We start from the raw sequence: 19,835 nt of genomic DNA, 5'->3' as shown, positions 1-19,835 counted from the left end.
CTACCTACAAACTAAAAATAGAGGCCTCGAGTAAATCAACTCTACTGATAACTGGATCTTGGATTTCCATCCTCCAGAACTGTGAGAAAATGCATTTTATTGTTTAAGTCACACAGTCTGCAGTATTTGTAACGTTATCCTTAGTGAACTAGTATACAACACAAGTTTTTAAATGGACAAGAACTTGAAAATATATTTCTCCAAAGAAGATATACAAACATTCAATAAGAACATGAAAAGATGCTGAACATCACCAGACATTAGGGAAATGTAAATTAATACCACAATGAGGTACCACTTCATGACCAATGGTATAGCTACTATAAAAAAATGATGGAAAATAGCAACTGTTACTGATGACGTGGAAAATTAGAAGTTTTATGCAGTGTTGAGGGGGATATAAAATGTTCAGCTTTTCTGGAAAACAGTATAAGAGTTCCTCAAAAAGTAAGGCATAAAGTACCATATGATACATCAATTATATTTGAATTTATATAGATAGCCAATAAAATTGAAAGTGGGGGAACAAAAATGATTACCCACCCATGTTCATAGCAAAATTATTATAAGCACAACAGGATATTATTAAATCAAATTTTGAATCAATGAAATAATGGATAAACAACAATGTGGTACATATATAAATAAATTACCTTTTAGTCTTAAAAAGGAATAAAATTTGTGTGCATCATACATGGATGAACTCTGAAAATAATAATGCTAAGAAAACTAACCTAGACATTAAAAGACAAATATGCTATTCTTTCACCTATATGATATATGTATAAGAGTCAGTCATAGAGACAATAAGAGAATTATCTGGTTACTAATTATAATTGTTACCAGGGTTTGGAAGGAAGAGATTATAATATGAAGTTACTTTTAATTTGTACGTAATTCCAATTCAGGATAATAAAATTATTCTGGAGTTGTATAGTGGTGATGGTTGCACATTTTGAATGTATTCAATGATACTGAATTGTACAATTAAAATGGTTAAAATTGTAAGTTTATGTATATTTTATAACAATTTAAAGTATACCATAAAATAAATAAATTTTTATGGTTTATATCTATATATTTGATAGGTGGGCTTATTTCTGGACTCTCATTTCTATTCTATTCTATTCTATTCGTCTGGTCTAATGCCAATACCACATTTTTTTTATTATAATGGCCTTGAGGTAATTTTGACATTCTAAGTTGTGAAGGTTCCACTTTGGTTCTTCTTTTTCAAAGTTGTTTTGAATATCCAGGTTTGCTTGTGTTTCCATAGACATTTTATTAAAAGCTTTTCACATTATGGAAAAAAAAACTATTGAGATTTTTGACACAGATTGCAGTAAATCTGTGCATTGTTTTGGGTAGTAGTGACGTATTAACTGAATTAGGTTTTCCATTTCATAAACATAGCATGCCTTTCCGTTTATATAGGTTTAATTTTTTTTCAGCAATGCTTTATTTTCAGTTCACAAGTATTTCCGCTTTGTTGTTATCTTATTTATTCCTTGGTATTTTATTATTTGGATACTATTGTAAATAAAATTTCTTTCTTAATCTTTATTAATCTTTTCATATTGTTTATTCCTCATTTCTATACAGAAATACAAAATATTTTTGTATTAATACTGTACTTTTTCATCTATGCAGAATTCATTTGTTCACTCTAGTATTATTTTTGTAAATTTTTTGAGATTATCTATATATAGGATCATGTCATCAGCATAGAAAATTTTACCTCTTCCTTTTCAAATTTAATGACTTTATTTTTTTTTTATTTTCCCACTGTACAGCAAGGGGGTCAGGTTATCCTTACATGTATACATTACAATTACATTTTTCCCCCACCCTTTCTTCTGTTGCAACATGAGTATCTAGACATAGTTCTCAATGCTATTCAGCAGGATCTCCTTGTAAATGTATTCTAGGTTGTGTCTGATAAGCCCAAGCTCCCGATCCCTCCCACTCCCTCCCCCTCCCATCAGGCAACCACAAGTCTCTTCTCCAAGTCCATGATTTTCTTTTCTGAGGAGATGTTCATTTGGATATTAGATTCCAGTTATAAGGGATATCATATGGTATTTGCCTTTGTCTTTCTGGCTCATTTCACTCAGGATGAGATTCTCTAGTTCCATCCATGTTGCTACAAATGGCATGATGTCATCCTTTTTTATGGCTGAGTAGTATTCCATTGTGTATATATACCACTTCTTCCGAATCCAATCATCTGTCGATGGACATTTGGGTTGTTTCCATGCCCTGGCTATTGTGAATAGTGCTGCAATGAACATGTGGGTGCATGTGTCTCTTTTAAGTAGAGTTTTGTCCGGATAGATGACCAGAGTGGGATTGCGGGGTCATATGGAAGTTCTATGTATAGATTTCTAAGGTATCTCCAAACTGTTCTCCATAGTGGCTGTACCAGTTTACATTCCCACCAGCAGTGCAGGAGGCTTCACTTTTCTCCACAGCCCCTCCAGCACTTGTTATTTGTGGATTTATTAATGATGGCCATTCTGACTGGTGTGAGGTGGTATCTCGTGGGAGTTTTGATTTGCATTTCTCTTATGATCAGCGATGTTGAACATTTTTTCATGTGTTTGTTGGTCATCTGTATATCTTCCTTGGAGAAATGTCTATTCAGGTCTTTTGCCCATTTTTCCATTGATTGATTGGCTTTTTTGCTGTTGGGTTGTATAAGTTGTTTATATATTCTAGACATTAAGCCCTTGTACGTTGCATCATTTGAAACTATTTTCTCCCATTCTGGAAGTTGTCTTTTTGTTTTCTTTTTGGTTTCCTTTGCTGTGCAAAAGCTTTTCAGTTTGATGAGGTCCCATGGGTTTATTTTTGCTCTAATTTCTATTGCTTTGGGAGACTGACCTGAGAACATATTCATGATGTTGATGTCAGAGAGTGTTTTGCCTATGTTTTCTTCTAGGAGTTTGATGGTGTCCTGTCATATATTTAAGTCTTTCAGCCATTTGGAGTTTATTTTTGTGCATGGTGTGAGGGTGTGTTCTAATTTCATTGCTTTGCATGCAGCTGTCCAGGTTTCCCAGCAATGCTTGCTAATAGACTTTCCTTTTCCCATTTTATGTTCTTGCCTCCCTTGTCAAAGATTAATTGACCATAGGCGTCAGGGTTTATTTCTGGGTTCTCCATTCTGCTCCATTGGTCTGTCTGTCTGTTTTGATATCAGTACCACACTGTTTTGATGACTGTGGCTTTGTAATATTGCATGAACTCTGGGAGAGTTATGCCTCCTGCTTGGTTTTTGTTTCTCAGGATTGCTTTGGCAATTCTGGGTCTTTAGTGGTTCCATATAAATGTTTAGATTGTTTGTTCTAGTGTTGTGAAAAATGTCATGGGTCATTTGATAGGGATTGCATTGAATCTGTAGATTGCTTTGGGTAGTATGGCCATTTTTACAATATTGATTTTTCCAATCCAGGAACATGGAATATCTTTCCATTTCTTTACATCATCTTTGATTTCTTTGATTAAAGTTTTATACTTCTCGGCATATAGGTCCTTTACCTCCTTGGTCAGGTCTTTTCTGAGGTATTTGATTTTGTGAGGTCCAATGTTAAAAGGTATTGTATTTTTGTATTCTTTTCCTAATATTTCATTGCTGGTATACAGAAATGCAACTGACTTCTGAATGTTAATCTTATGGCCTGCTACTTTGCTGAATTGATTAATCAGTTCAAGGAGTTTTTGGGTTGAGTCCTTCGGGTTTTCTATGTATAGTATCATGTCATCTGCACACAGTGACAGTTGTATCACTTCTCTTCCTATATGGATGCCTTTTATTTCTTTTGTTTGTCTAATTGCTGTGGCTAGGACTTCCAAAACTATGTTGAAGAGCAGTGGTGAGAGTGGGCATCCCTGTCTTGTTCCAGATTTGAGTGAGAAGGCTTTCAGTTTTTCCCCATTGAGTATTATATTTGCTGTGGGTTTATCATAAATGGCTTTGATTATGTTCAGGAATGTTCCTTCTATACCCACTTTGGCAAGTATCTTGATCATGAATGGATGTTGGACTTTGTCAAATGCTTTTTCTGCGTCTATTGAGATGATCATATGATTTTTGACTTTTTTTTTGTTAATGTGGTGTATGATATTGATTGATTTGTGTATGTTGAACCATCCTTGTGAACCTGGGATGAACGCTATCTGGTCATCATGTATAATTTTTTTGATATGTTGTTGGATTCGGTTGGCTAAGATTTTTTTGTGAATTTTTGCATCGTAATTCATCAAAGATATTGGGTGATAGTTTTCTTTTTTGGTGGTATCTCTGTCTGGTTTTGGAATGAGTGTGATGGTGGCATCATAGAATGTCTTTGGGAGTATTCCTTCTTCAACCTTTTGAAAGAGTTTAAGGAGGATGGGCACCAGTTCCTCTTTATATGTTTGATAGAATTCACATGTGAAGCCATCTGGTCGTGGACTTTTATTTGTACGGAGTGATTTTATGACATCTTCAATTTCATTTCTAGTGGTCGGTCTGTTCAATTGGTCTTTTCCTTTTTGATTCAGTTTTGGAAGGCTGTAAGATTCTAGAAAATTGTGCATTTCCTTCAGATTGTCAAAATTGTTGCCATATAGTTGTTCATACTATTCTCTTATTTTTTTTTTTTTTTTTTGTATTTCGCTGTATCCGTTGTGATTTCTCCTTTTTCACTTATAATTTCAGTTGTTTGGGTTCTTTCCTCTTTTTAGTGAGTCTGGACAGGGGTTTGTCAATTTTGTTTACCTTTTCAAAGAACCAGCTCTTGGTTTTATTAATTTCCTCTACTGTTTTTTGAATCTCTCTTTTATTGATGTCTTCTTTGATCTTTATAATTTCCTTCCTTCTTTTGACTTTAGGGCTTTTTTGTTCTTCTTTTTATAGTTTGTTTAGGTGGAGGGTTAAGTTGTCAATTTGGGATCTTTCTTCTTTTTTGAGAAAGGCCTGTATTGCAATAAATTTCCCTCTGAGCACCGCTTTCGCGGCATCCCATAGATTTTGAGAGGTCGTGTCTTCATTATCATTTGTTTCAAGGTAGTTTTTAATTTCCTTCTTGATTTCCTCATTGACCCATTGGTTTTTTAGTAGCATGTTGTTGAGTCTCCATGTAGTAGGTTTTTTCTCTTTCCTTTTCCCATGGTTGATTTTTAATTTCATGGCATTGTGGTCAGAGAAGATACTTGAGATAATTTCTATGCCCCTAAATTTATTGAGGTTAGCTTTGTGTCCCAATATGGGGTCGATTCTTGAGAATGTTCCATGAGCGTTTGAGAAGAATGTGTATTCTCCTTTTTTTGGATGTAGTGTCCTGAAGATATCAATGAAGTCTAACTTTTCTATTGTTTCCTTTAGGCTCTCTGTTGCTTTATTGGTTTTCTGTCTAGAAGATCTGTCCATTGATGTGATGGGGGTATTAAGGTCTCCTACTATGATTGTATTCCCATCAATATCTCCCTTTATGTCTGTTAATATTTGTTGTATGTATCTGGGTGCTCCTGTGTTTGGGGCATATATGTTGACGATAGTAACATCCTCTCCTTGGATGGATCCCTTAATCATTAAGTAGTGTCCTTCTTTGTCTTTCTTTATGTCTTTTAAAGTCTATTTTGCCTGATATGAGTGTTGCGACTCCTACGTTTCTGTCATGTCTATTGGTGTGAAATATTTTTCCCCACCCTTTCACTTTCAATATATATGTCTCCTTTCTCCTAAGGTGAGTTTCTTGTAGGCAGCAGATTGAAGGTTTTTGCCGTTTTATCGACTCAGCCCTTCTGTGATTTTTGATTGGGGCCTTCAGTCCATTGACGTTTAAGGTGATAATTGATAGATGATGATTTATTGCCATTTTGAACCTTGTGTTCCAGTTGATTCTATGGTTCTCCATTCTTCCTTTGTTTTTTTTTTTTTTTTTTTTTTTTGGTTGGATGGTCTCTGGTTATTATCTGCTTGAGTGGTTTTTTTTTTTTTTACATTTTTGCGAATGCAATATTTTGTTTTGGCTTGTGGTTGCCCTGTTTTTTAAGTATGCTAACCCCTTCCTATAATTGTGTGTTTTAGCCTTATGATCCTGTAAGTTCAAACACCCCATTACTATAATAAAATTAAGAAGAGAAACATACAAACAAACAAAAAAAAGGTTCTATTTATTTCCTAACATCCCTTGCCCCCCTTGCCCACATTTTATGATTTTGATGACTCTTTTTTTTTTCATTTTAATTTTATTTTGTTTGAAGCATGTTCATGATTAAATCTGTATGCTGGCTTATTTGATTGACTGCTCTCTGATTGCGGTTTCCTCAGTCCTAGTTCTTCTTTTTTTTTTCCTTTTCTTTTTTCTTCCCTTTCCTTCCTTTCTTTTTGGTTTAGAGAAGCCCTTTCAATATTTCCTTGAACCTGGGTTTTGTGTTGCTGTATTCTTTAAGTTTTTGTTTGTTGGGAAAAATTTTTATTTCCCCTTCTATTTTAAATTATATTCTTGCTGGATAGAGTATTCTAGGTTGCATATTTTTTCCTTTGAGCACTTTAGATATCTCTTGCCATTCCCTTCTGGCCTGTAGTGTTTCTGTAGAGAAATCAGCTGATATTCTTATGGGGGTTCCCTTGTAGGTAACATTCTGCTTTTCTCTTGCTGCCTTTAGGATCCTCTCTTTATCACTAACTTTTGCCATTTTTATTATGATGTGTCTTGGTGTGGGTCTGTTTGGGTTCAATTTGTTTGGGGCCCTCTGTGATTCCTGTATCTTGAACCCAGTATCCTTTAGATTTGGGAAGTTTCCAGCGATAATTTCTTCAAATATATTTTCCATTCCCTTATCTTTTACTACTCCTTCTGGAATTCCTATTATGTGTAGATTGGCCCACTTTGTATTATCCCATAGGTCTCTTATATTGCTTTCCAGTTTTTTGATTTGGTTTTCTGTCTGCTGACCTGATTGGGTGATTTCCATTATTCTATCTACCATATCACAGATTCATTCTTCTGCATTATTCATTCTGGTTTTTACTGCCCTTAGTCCAGTTTTTATCTCTGCCAATGAATTTTCTAGTTTTTCTTGCCTCCTCCTTATATTTTCTAGTTCCTTTCTGAGGGTGTCTGCAATACTGTTCATATCTTCTCTCAATTCCTTCAGTATTTTCACTATTTCTCTTTTGAACTCCAGGTCTGTCAGACTGCAGAGATCTGTTTCATTGTTGACTGTTTTAGGTGAGTTCTCCTGTTGGTTTGACTGGGAGTGGTTTCTCAGCTTCTTCATCTTGCTTGTTGTTTTCTTTCTCCTGAGGGAGTTGAACTCTCCGTTATCGGGCAGTATTTGCCTTGTCACTGCCGTGGAATGTTTCCTGAGGGCTGGCATTGTTGGTCAGTCTTTTTTGAGGCAGTGTGGCTTTTCTGGAGTGTTGATGGGGCTAACAGTGTTTCTTTGAAGCAAAGGAGGACTTCCTGAGGGCAGACAGGACTGGGAGGTCCACACCACAATGGTAGCAGATTTCACTTGGTCATGCAGAGCTTGCTCTGGTGTTTTTAGGCTGTGGGGTTCTTGCAGGCGGTTGGCGGTGTTGGGCAGCTGTTCCTCAGGAGTGCAGCACCCCCTTGGGGATGGCGCAGCTATCTGAGTCACTGAGAACCTAAAAGGCTCTTCCCTAGGGCAGCCCAACTCAGAAGGACAGGCTGAGAATGTAGGCGGATCTTTTCACAATCTGGCCGAGCTTGTTGCAGCTTTTCTGGGCTCCCGGGGCTCTTCCAGGGGGCTGGTGGTGCTGAGCAGCTATTCCGTGGGTGTGGGGCACCCCCTGAGGACTTGGGTGTCTAGCAGGGCCGCTGGAAACCCAAGAGGCTCCTCCCCAGGGCAGCCCAACTCAGAAAAACTGTCTGAGATCTTTTCCCGACTTGGCCAGGCTTGTTGCAGCTTTTCTGGGCTGCAGGGGGTCCTGCCTGGAGCTGGCAGTCCTATGCAGCTGGTCCACTAGGTCTCAGCACTCCCTGGGGGCTTGGGCATGTAGCAGGGCCGTTGGAGACCCAAGAGGCTCCTCCCCGGAGCAGCCTGACTCAGAAAAACTGTCCGAGAATTAGGCAGATCTTTTCACGGCCTGGCTAGGCTTGTTCTAGCTTTTCTGGGCTGCAGGCCTTTTCTCGGGGGCTGGTGGTGTTTGGTGCTGCTCTGTGGGGATGTAGCCCCTCCAAAGGGCAAGCAGGCCTGTGCAGGGACAGCCCCTACGGTGGTAGGCTTCAGGCAATTGTTGAGGCCAGCCCTGCTGTGTGGCAGGCATCCCCAGGTTCGGCTAGAGCATAGGGGGTGGTGGGGGTGGGGGGAGAGAATGCACTGGGAAGCACAGATTTCTGCTAGCTAGTGGGCCTGTAAGCTTGCTGTGGCATGGGAAGTATCTATGGGGACCCACCCCTTCTGCTCTCCCCTCCCCAGCAGGGGCCCATACCAGGCTCTTCTGCCAGGTTCCCTCTGAGGAGGCTTTCCACTTCCCTGCCCCTAGAGTATTGTTCCCTTCCTCTGCGACAGCTTTGTTTTCTAGTCTCCCAGGCAGTCTCTGCCCCATCAAATGGTTTCTAGACCTCCCAAGAAGTTTCTGCTCCACCCCACCCCCCCAGCCCGGGGACTAACCTCCGGGCCGAGGTCTCGGTGCCCAGCCCCCACCCAGGTGTAATGACTTTATTTCTTTTCAAATTTTTCTGGCTAGAATTTCCAGTACAATGATGAATAACAACAGGGAAAATGGTATCTTTTATCATTCCTGATTATAGAGGAAATGTTTCAGTCATTCAAAATTAAGTTTGATTTTTATTTTTTTAGTGTTCAATGTGCCCCTTATTCTGTTGATGATATTTTCTTATTTTCCTAATTTTCAGAGTATATGTATTGTGAAAATGTCTGAATTTTTCAAATTACATTTTTGGTTTTGTGAGATGATCATATTTTTTTTCACCTTCATTCTATCAATATACTGTTCTGCATTGATTGATTTTCTTATAATTAACCAACCTTGCATCCCTGGGATAAATCCCACTTGAACATAATGTATAACCTTTTCAAAATGTTTTTGGATTAGATTGACTAGTATTTGTGGAGGATTTTGCAACTATGTTTATAACGAATACAGGTATATATTTTCTGGTGAAGTTTTTTCTGGATTTTGTATCAGGATAATTCCACATAGAAGAAATTAGGAATCGTTTCTCTTAATTTTTTGGAAGAGTTAGAGAAATAATGGAGATCAATATTTAAATATTATGAGAATTTACCATTGAGACCATCTGATCCTGGAAAATTTTTGGAGAAGGGGTCAGGAAGTTATTTTTTGATTACTGATTTATTCACTTTTGTTGTTTGAAAAGATAGCCCTTTTCTCATCTAATTATCTTAGTGCTCTTATCAAAAATCATGTGGCCATGTAAGGGAAGGTTTGGGGGGAGTCTCTACTACTCTAATTATGTACATGTGTTTAATGTAAGTATAAGACATATAAATATCATTATTTTATATAATGTTTTGAAATCAGGAAACCTGAAACTTCTAAATTTCTTTGTTTTTCAAGATTATTTTGACTATTTGAGATTTCTTACAATTTCACTTGAATTTAGGATAGATTTTTCTATTTTTTCTAAAATAATATTGGATTTTAATAGGGACTGCATTAAATCTATAGATCATTTATGTAGCATTGACATCTTAACAGTAAGACTTCCAATCCATGAACATGGAATTCCTTTCCATTTATTTGTGTCTTTACTTTTTCCCAGCAATGTTTCATAGAAACAAATTTTCCCTCCTTGGTTATGTTTATTCCTATTTATTTTATTGGTTTGATATAGAAGAATAACTAATGTAAGTACGCCTTTGTTTCCTGCAACTTTGATGAGCTTGTTTAATCTAATAATTGTTAATCCACTTTTCAAAATATAAGATTATGTTATCTACATATAGATAAAATTGAATCTCTTGCTTTGCAATTTGGACTTCTTTATTTTTCTTCCCTAAATGCTCTATCAAGGAGTTAAAATACTATGTAGAGTAGAAGATGCAAAAGTGCACATTCTTTTCTAATTCCCCAAATTAGAAGATATTTCAGTCTTTCACTATTGAATGCGATGATAACAGTGTTCTTGTTCATATATGTCCTTAATTATATTGAGATATTTTCCTTATAGTTTTTTTTTAATTATGTAAGTATATTGAATTTTGTAAAATGCTTTCTCTGGATCAATTGAGATGATTATTTTTTTCCCTCTTCATTCTTTTTCTATGGTGTATTCATTAAAGTGTTTGATTTTATTTTTTAGTGTTTATTTATTTATTTATTTGTTTGTTTTTTAGGTCCACACCTATGGCATATGGAGGTTCCTGTCATCTTATGTGACAATAAGAACTTAGGCTATGCCTGGAAATCAGCTTGAGGGAGACACAGGAAGGCTAATGCTGTGACAAGTAAGAGCCAGGAGAGAATTCAGGGTCTTTCATATTAGGATTGTGAACAAAAGGCCTGGAGGGGCAGAGACTATAGATAAAATTTACAGGGACCACACAAGCCTGGGGGGATTATGATTAATAGCATCTGTCCTAACAATCATCAGACCTTATCTCAGGAATGCATACATTAACCTTTACAACAGGCCTGTTTGTTCCCCTCACTGGGATAAGAAGCCTTAACTATCTAAATTTCTTCCCTAGCATAACCTTCTTGGCATTCCAAGAGGAGGTCACGGTTTTCCATGACCTCTATAATCTATTCTCTTTCCTCACTCTAGTTATATGCTTTCAACTTGAGGCTTATGGCCCTGTTTTCTTCCATCAATATGTTCCCAGGCTAGGATTCCAATAGGAGCTTCAGCTACTGGCCTACACCAGAGCTCACAGCAATGTTGGATACTTAACCCACTTAAAAAGTCCGGGGATCAAACCCACATCCTAATGAATACCAGTCAGATTCATTACCACTGGGCCACAATTGGAACTCGTGTTTGATTTTATTTTATTCATAGACGTTATTTTTAGTGACTTTTTAAAATGAAATGTAGTGGATTTACAATGGTTCTGATGTATATCAAAATTATTCAGTTATACATATATGTTATAAGATATTGAATATAGTTCCCTTTGATGTACAGTAGGTCCTTTTTTATTTTACATATAGTAGTGTTTATCTCAATGCTAAATTCCTAATGTATTGATCATATCATTTGCAAATAGTTTTCCCATTCAGTAGGCTTTCTTTTTTTTTCCCCATAATTTCCTTTGCTTTGAAAACCTTTTAGCGGTTCCCATTGTGGCTCAACATGTTCAGAACCCAACTTTGTCTCCATGAAGATTTAGGTTAGACACCTGGCCTCATTCAGTGGGTTAAGTATCTGGCATTGCTACAGCTGTGGCATAGGTCACAGATGCAGCTTAGATCTGATATTGCTGTGCTGTGGCTTTGGCATAGGCCTGAAGCTGCAGCTTCAATTGGACCCCTAGCCTGGGAATAAGAAAAAATCTTTTACGTTTAATTAGGTTCCATTCATTTATTTTTGCTTTTATTTCCTTTGTGGTAGAAGAAAGATTTTAAAAATTGCTATAATTGATGTCAAGAAGTATCCTGCCTAAGTTTTTCTTTAGGAGTTTATGGTATCTGGTCTTACATTTAGGACTTTAATACATTTTAAATTTAGTTTTACATGGAGTTAAGGAATAGTCTATATATCATTCTATTACTTGTAGCTGTACAGTTTTCCCAGCACCACTTACTGAAGATTTTCTTCTCCCTTGTATGTTCTTGCTCCCTCTGTAATAGATTATTTGACCATAAATGGATGAGTTTATTTCCGGGCTCTCTATTCTGTTCTACTGTTGTATATTTCTATTTTTTGCCAGTACCATAGTTTTGATTACTGTAGCTTTTGTAGTATAGTCTGAAGTCAGGGATCTTGATTCCTCCATATTTGCTCTTCTTTCTCAAGATTCTGTTTGTGTTTACATACAAAATTTAAAATTATTTGTTCTAGTTCTTTAAAAACTACCATTGATATTTTGATAGGGATTTTAACAATACTGATTCTTCCCATCCAAGAACAAGTTATCTCTTTCCATTTTTTTGGGTGTCTTCTTCAATTTCTTTATCAGCATCTCATTACTTCCCCAGTAAAAGTATTTTGCCTCCTTAGGGAGGTTTAATCCTAGGTGTTTTATTCTTTTTGGCTTGATGAAAAATGGGATTCTTTCCCTAATTGCTCTTTCTGATAGTTATTAGCGTATTGAAATGCAACAGATATATGTATATTAATTTTGTATCCTACAACATTTACAAATTCATTGGTGAGCTCTAGTAGTTTTCTGGTGATATTTTTTGCCTTTTCTATGTATGATATCATCATATGTAAACAGTGACTATTTTACTTCTTCCTTTTCTATTTGGATATCTTTTATTTCTTTTTCTTCTCTGATTGCTATGGCTAGGACTTCCAAAACTACATTGAAGAAAAGTGGTGGGAGTGGGCATCTTTGTCTTATTACTGATCTTAGAGGAAATGCTTTCATTTTTCAGTGTTGAGTTGATGTTGCTGTGGGTTTGTCATATGTGCCTTGATTATATTGAGGAATGTTGTTTCTATGCCCATCTTCCAAAGTTTTTTTCAATCATGAATGGATTTTGAATTTTATCAAAAGTTTGTATGTATTGATATGATCACATGGCTTTAACTTTTGTTTGTTAAATTGGTGTATCACTTTGATTGATTTGCAGATACTGAAAAATCCTTATATTCTTGAGATCAGTCCCACTTGATCATTATGTATGATACTCTTAATGTATTTTTACATTTTGTTTGCTAATATTTTGTTAAGAACATTTGCATCTATATTAATCAATGATATTAGCCTGTAATTTTTACAGAAATATTTTAGTCTCATCTTTCTATTCCTACCCACAAACTTTACTCTTGTTCTAGCCTACATCAAAGACTATTTAATTCAAAAAAGAGAATTACATTCCTGACTTTGCTAAAGGTAATACTAGCTAACATGCTTCAATTGCTGTTACTAGTCAGTTATTGTCACACATGTGACACACACACAGACAAAATCTCAAAAAAAGCCCCAAAACTCCTTAAATAACAAGTGTTTAATTTTCTTGCTTACTAATCTATAAGTAAGCTGCTATAGCTCTACTTCAAGCTATAGGTCAGTTGGGTTGTTTTTGGATTTCTGTTCAGGTTCAGTTCTTGTACCACATGTTTCACTCTGGAGCCCAGGTCAAGGTTGCAGCAGCGAACTTGAGAAGTTCTTCTCGGAGTGATCACAGAATTATGTAAGAAGGCCAACAATATCATGCACCACTTCCTAAGGCATTGACTAGGAACTAGGATTCTCACTTCCATTTATATTAAATTGTCCAAAATAAGTAACATGACTAAGGCCATCTAGGTGCCAGTCATTGCACTTAGGTATACCTAATTCTTATGACCACTTTATGAAGTGGGTGCTATTGTGCCCATTTTATGTTAAAGAAAAAATAAAACACAGACAAATTAATGTAAGATCATGCATATAATACATAATGGATTCAGGATTCCAAATCAGGAAGTAAAATTTCAGAGCCTCTAATATTTATCACTATGTTGTATGTTCTCTTAGTTGATCATTTAGAAGCAAGCCTAGGTAGAAATTCACTATTCTCATCACTATTATTTTTAATGAGTTAAAAGTCGCACATATATACATTTGTTTAATCACTAATTTAGCAAGTATTTATTAAGCACCAAAAGTATGCCAACATCATATTAGGCCCTAAGATTTAAAAGAAAGAAATACACGCAAAGCCCGCATGAAGCTTACATTATTATAAGGGAGGATTCTGACTATTAACACATATGGAGATAAGGAGAAATGAAAAAATCCCATAAAGAAAAATAAAACACAATAACAGGAGTAAAGTTTAAAGGGTAAGATGGCAGGGTTTTTCAATTTATTAGGTGACTTAGTAAGTATCCTCTGATTTTGAGCATAGATTTGAAGGAGAAGTGAGAAACATATATCAGGAAGAGTTTACATGGAGAAAACATTGTGAAAGCAATATCACATGATTTGTGGAGCAATCTGAAGCCTCACAATTAATTTCAGTTCAAATACAATTCATACTATTGATAAAAAATTGAAATTCTAGATGAACAAATATATTTGTTATAAATAGCCTAGAGTATGATTCCAGGAATTACTATCTAGGTGGAAGAATTTTCAGAATAAAATAATTATACTTGCATATTCATTAGAACATCTCCTGTTTTATTCTCTTCTTCTTTCTACTTTAATTTAGTTCAAATGTGACTTCATTACTTCCAAATAATTTTTAAACTATCAAACGGCCTCCTAACTATATTCATAATTACTAATCTTGTATTAAATCCATCTTTCACACTGTTAACAGGGTTATATTATTCAAAATATAGGTTAATCTATTACACTTACCTCCTCTAAACTTTCGCTGGTTCTCTATTGACTCAATAATAAATACTTAATCTTCAGAAAAGAATCTAAGGTTTTCCAATTTCTGGACTCAATCTACCTGCCCGAATAAATTTTCTGTAAATCCTTTCATATCTTGACATTCTGTAAATACACCAATTGATTTAAGGCATCATGGATACCTTCTTAACCCAGTCCTGCTCCATATGCCCCATGTACAGTAAGCTTTTAGATATTCTTTATGTTGAGGTTAGAAGTGATTTAAATTTTTTGGCTGTTCCCATGGCAATGGAAATTCCATTGCCAGGGATTGAAACCATTCCACAGCAGGGACCCAAGCCACTGCAGTGACAATGTTGTTACTTAACCTGCTGCACAAAAAGAGAACTCGTTGATTTAAATTTTTTAAATATAATAAACTTAGTAGATTACTAAATATGTACAAAAGCATATTGGATTTAGAAAGGGGATCTTATTGTAGAAACCAATATCAGTCCTGGTTATTTAAAGCAGTGGTATATTTCCATCTGCATTTTTATCTCCTAAAGATGATTATAAAATATTTTTAATGAAGATTTAAGAAAGAATATATTAACACAATCTTAGAAAAGCTAGACAAAAAACAAACATTCCCAAGACATGCTTAACTTTATCTCTCTTTGTGGCATATGAAATTAGGGATTTTCAAGCTATCAAAGTTGCTTTTATCAGCTAAATGCCTTTGTTTTCTTCCATGACCTAATTATATTGATGATAATGAGTCCATGATTTTCCAGTGATTAATTTTTGTTTGCATGTTCTTTCCAGTCTTTTACTTTTTATCATATTTCCACTTGTATATATTTTGTGCAAATCCTCAAAACAGAGAGCAAGTATGGATTTCCTATACAGCTGGGTGGATTTGCATAATAAGTGGGGTTTTTTTTGGCTTGTACCTAAATTACTATAGGTGTGTATCTGCTTAAAACTCTTCCAAAGTGTAAAAATTTTTAAAATTCAGCAATATTAGCAGTCGCCATCATGGCACAGCAGAAACAAATCCAACTAGGAACCATGAGGTTGCATGTTCGATCCCTGGCCTCGCTCAGTGGTTTAAGGATCCAGCTTTGCCATGAGCTGTGGTGTAGGTCACAGATATGGCTCAGAACTGGTGTTGCTGTGGCTGTGGCATAGCCCAGAGGCTACAGCTCTGATTAGACCTCTAGCCTGGGAACCTCCGTATGCCACAGGTGTGGCCCTCAGATAGAAAAAAAACCAAAAAAAATTCAGCAGTATTAAACTGTAAGCAATCAAGCTATTATTTTACATATAAAAAGTAAAAGATGAGACATGATTATTTTCTGCTGGGATAAATAGAGAAAAATAATTTATTTTAAAATGTGTTTTAATTTTATACTTTTATATTTCTACTTAAATAAATGTCAGAGTTATTTTAAATAGAGACCTCACTAGTTGAGTTTAATATGTATCCCCTTTACAATTTTACTATAACTATTGGCTTAAAAAGTCCAGAGTGAGGCCACTAAGCTGTTTTATTCAGGGACTTTAGACCTTGAAGATTCCTGACCAGTTTAGCAACAAAACTTCTTCAACACTGATCTTGGTAGATAGCACTGTTAATATCAGTTTGAAAAGTACCTTGCTTAATGCCATCTGTGGCTAGTGTAAGCAGGAAATAATTATTTTTTACAGAAAATTAATTACTCTCTTATATTTTCTATGCAGTTTGCTGCTTCTGTGTGTTTAATAATTGATAATAATGATTTTAGGTTTGAGGCATCTTTCCATGTTTTAATGAATATGCTTATTTATATATTCATCTTGATTTCTGAAGTTAAACTAAGGAGTATAAATGGATCTACAATTTATTGCAAATCAAAAAATTATTTTGTTCCAGATTCACATAAATGCAAAGTTTATATATAATTATGGAGAGATTTGCTAAAGAAATAAAAATTGAAAAAAATAGCAAAATCCAGAAATCACTTTTAATAAAATAGTAATCTTCATCATCACATTGCATAAGTGAGACTCATTTTAAAAAGTACATTAGACTAAATTATAATTCAAAAAGATACACATACCCCAATGTTCATTGCAGCATTATTCACAATAGCCAAGACATAGAAACAACCTAAATGTCCATTGAGAGATGAATGGATTAAGAAGATGTGATACATTTATACAAAGGAATACTACTCACCCTTAAAAAAAGAACAAATTAATGCCATTTTGCAGCAACATGGATGAAACTAGAGATTCTCATACACATTAAGTCAGAAAGAGAAAGACAAACACCATTCAATATTATTTATATGTGTAATCTAAAATGAGTCTATCCAAAAAACAGAAACAACCCACGTATGTAAAGAATAGACTAGTGGATGCCAAGGGGGAGGGAGGAGTAAGGGTGATGGACTGGGAGTTTGGGGTGAGCAGATGCAAACTATTACATTTGGAATAGATAAGCTATGAGACCTTACTGTATAGCACAGGGAACTATATGCAGTCTCTTAGGAAAGAACATGATGGAAGATAATATGATAAAATAATGTAAAGGAGTTCCTGTCATGGCTCAGTGGAAATGAATCCAACTAATATCCTAGGCTCACTCAGTGGCTCAGGGATCCCATGTTGCTGTGAGCTGTGGTGTAGGTCTCAGACACAGCTTGGATCTTGTGTTGCTATAGCTGTGGTGCAGGCCAGCAGCTGTAGCTCCAATTTGACCTCTAGCCTGGGAACTTCCATATGGTACAGGTGCAGGCATAAAAAGCAAAAAAAAAAGAAAAGATTGCATGTATGTGCATGCTTGGGTCAATTTGCTGTATAGCAAAAATTAGCACAACATTGTAAATCAACTATACTTCAATTAAAAATAAAAAATTATATGACTCAAATCAACTAGACCAATTACATTATTTGTCCTGAAAATATTTTATTCATAGAACACTTAAAGTTCCAATTTATTCTCCTGTGAATGTCAATGTAAACAGTGTTGCACTTTTTAAAGTAAAACTCTGAAAAGAGAGAACTCTATCTTTTAAAAAGGAATTTGTTTCAAGTGTAATTTATTTTAATTTAAAAAATTATTTTACTGACATAAATATTAATTTGTCCCATAATTACTGCATTTTAATTGAAATATACTTGACACAAAGTATTGTATAAATTTACTGTGTACAGTGTATTGCTTTGATATATTTACATTGAAATATAATTACCATTGTAGTGTTTGTTGACACCTCTATCATTAGAAAGTTATTTCTTCTGGAGGTCCCATCGTGGCACAGTGGTTAACAAATCTGACTAGGAACCATGAGGTTGCGGGTTCGATCCCTGGTCTTGCTCAGTGGGTTAAGGATCTGGCATTGCCATGAGCTGTGGTGTAGGTCACAGATACAGCTCTGATCCCGCATTGCTGTGGCCCTGGAGTAGGCTGGTGGCTACAGCTCTGATTAGACCCCTAGCCTGGGAACCTCCACATGCCGTGTGAGTGGCCCTAGAAAAGGCAAAAAAAAAAAAAAAAGTTATTTCTTCTAATGTTGGGAGCAATTAAGATATACTCTCTTAGCATGTTTAATGTTTATAATACTGATTTATTGTCTATAATCACTGTAATATGCATTAGGTCTCCAGGATTTATTTATGTACTAGTTGCAATATGTACCCTTAAATAAGTCTCTTCCATTTCCCCACCCACAAACCCTGGTAATTATCACATAAATACACTGTTTGCTTGTATAATTGAAATTTCTTTAGCTTCCACATGTAAGAGGTATCATATAGTATTTGTCTTTCACTCTCTGACTTAGTATAATGTCCTCAGGTGTTTATCTATTTTCTTATAAATGGCAGAATATGCTTTTTTCTCATGGCTGAATAATTTTCATTGTATGTACATATCATATCTTTATCCATTCATTTATTGACCATTAGGTTGTTTCAATACCCTGGATACTGAAAATAATGCTACAAAAAATGTGGAATTACATATGTCTCTTTGATAACCTGCTTCCCTTTCCTTTATGTATATACCCAGAAGTAGGTTTGTTGAATCATATGGCAGATCTAATTTTAATTTTTGAGGAATCTCCATACTGTTCTTCATAGTGGCTGAACCAGTCAGTGTACAATCCCACCAAGGGTGCTCAAGGGTTAGTTTTTTACCACACCTTCTCCACATGTATTATCTATTTTCTTGAGGTATAAAGTTTTAAAGGTTAATTGTAGAACTTTTTAATGTCTAATATATGCACTTATTACTATAGACGTACCTCTCAGAACTGCTTTTGCGGTGTCACATATGTTTTGGTAAGTTGTACTTTTATATCTTAAAAATATTATTTGATTTATTTCTTGTCCAATTGATTGTTCAGGAGCATGTGGTTTATTTTCCAAATATTTTAATATTTTTCAGCTTTGCTTGTATTGACTACAAGTATGAAACAATTTTAGTCAGAAAAGATACTTGGTATGATTTAAACTTTCATATTTTGCTAAGACTTGACCTATCATATGATCTGCCCTTGAGAATGTTCCACATTCACTTGAGAAGAATGTATATTCTGCTCCTGTTGGATGGATTGTTTTATAGATGTTTGTTAGGTCCATTTGGTTTACTGTATGGTGCAAGTTTATTGTAGCTCTATTGAATTATGTTTGGGTGAACTATACATTGTTGCAACTGAGGTATTAATGTCCCCTGCTATTATTAATGTATTACTGTCTATTTCTCCCTTTATATCTTTAGTATTTGCTTATCATATTTAGTTGCTCCAATATTGGGTGAATATTACAATTGTTATGTCTTCTTCTTGGATTGTTCTCTTCATTATTATATAGTGACATACTTTGTCTTTTGTTACTATTTTTAGCTTAAAGTTTATTTGTCTTATATAAATGTAGTTACTCCCACTTTCTTTTGGTTTCCAATTATAAGGAATGTTTGTCCATCCTTTGGCTTTGAGTCCATAAGTGTCCCTAAATTTGAAAAGGATCTTTTGTAGACAATATATAATTGGGGTATATACTACATTTTTTTATCCATTCACCCATTAGTGGGCACTTAAAATCTATCCAATCTTATCTATTATAAACAATGCTGCTATGAAAATTGAGGTTGATATCACTGACATCTGGAATATAATATATGGCACAAATAAACCTTTATACAAAAAAGAAAACCATGGACTTGGAGAATAGACTTGTGGTTGCCAGGGTGGAGTGGGAGGAAGTGGGGTGGATTGGGATCTCAGGATTAATAGATGCAAACTATTGCCTTTGGAATGGATTAGCAATGAGATCCTGCTATGTAGCACTGGAAACTATGTCTAGTAACTTATGATGGAGCATGATAATATGAGAAAATAGAATGT

Source organism: Sus scrofa, chromosome X, assembly GCF_054392235.1.
Source record: "Sus scrofa isolate SSC_HxYL_T2T_F1_AM1 chromosome X, Sscrofa_HxYL_maternal_Yorkshire_Landrace_v2.0, whole genome shotgun sequence".
Lineage (NCBI taxonomy): Eukaryota > Metazoa > Chordata > Mammalia > Artiodactyla > Suidae > Sus > Sus scrofa.
Note: the sequence above shows the minus strand (reverse complement) of the source record.